Here is a 578-nt window from a genome sequence, read left to right as displayed (position 1 = left end):
TGTAAATATTATTATTTAAGACGCTACGAACTTGTGTAAATATTATTTAAGACGCTACGAACTTGTGTAAATATTATTTAAGACGCTACTAACTTGTGTAAATATTATTTAAGACGCTACGAACTTGCGTAAATATTATTTAAGACGCTACGAACTTGTGTAAATATTATTTAAGACGCTACTAACTTGTGTAAATATTATTTAAGATGCTACTAACTTGTGTAAATATTATTTAAGATGCTACTAACTTGTGTAAATATTATTTAAGACGCTACGAACTTGTGTAAATATTATTTAAGACGCTACTAACTTGTGTAAATATTATTATTTAAGATGCTACGAACTTGTGTAAATATTATTTAAGACGCTTCGAACTTGTGTTAATATTATTTAAGACGCTTCGAACTTGTGTAAATATTATTTAAGACGCTACTAACTTGTGTAAATATTATTATTTAAGATGCTACTAACTTGTGTAGATATTATTTAAGATGCTACTAACTTGTGTAAATATTATTATTTAAGACGCTACGAACTTGTGTAAATATTATTTAAGACGCTACTAACTTGTGTAAATA

General features: G+C 26.1%; 1 protein-coding gene across 1 annotated transcript in view; it reads right to left on the bottom strand.

The window, feature by feature from the left end:
• Nucleotides 1–578, bottom strand: part of hnrnpl (heterogeneous nuclear ribonucleoprotein L) — a 25,801-nt gene that overhangs the window by 617 nt on the left and 24,606 nt on the right. The window lies entirely within an intron of this gene.

The sequence above is a fragment of the Nematolebias whitei genome, chromosome 14 (assembly GCF_014905685.2).
Source record: "Nematolebias whitei isolate Nwh7 chromosome 14, NemWhi1, whole genome shotgun sequence".
Lineage (NCBI taxonomy): Eukaryota > Metazoa > Chordata > Actinopteri > Cyprinodontiformes > Rivulidae > Nematolebias > Nematolebias whitei.
Note: the sequence above shows the minus strand (reverse complement) of the source record. Positions and strands in the feature narration are given on the sequence as shown.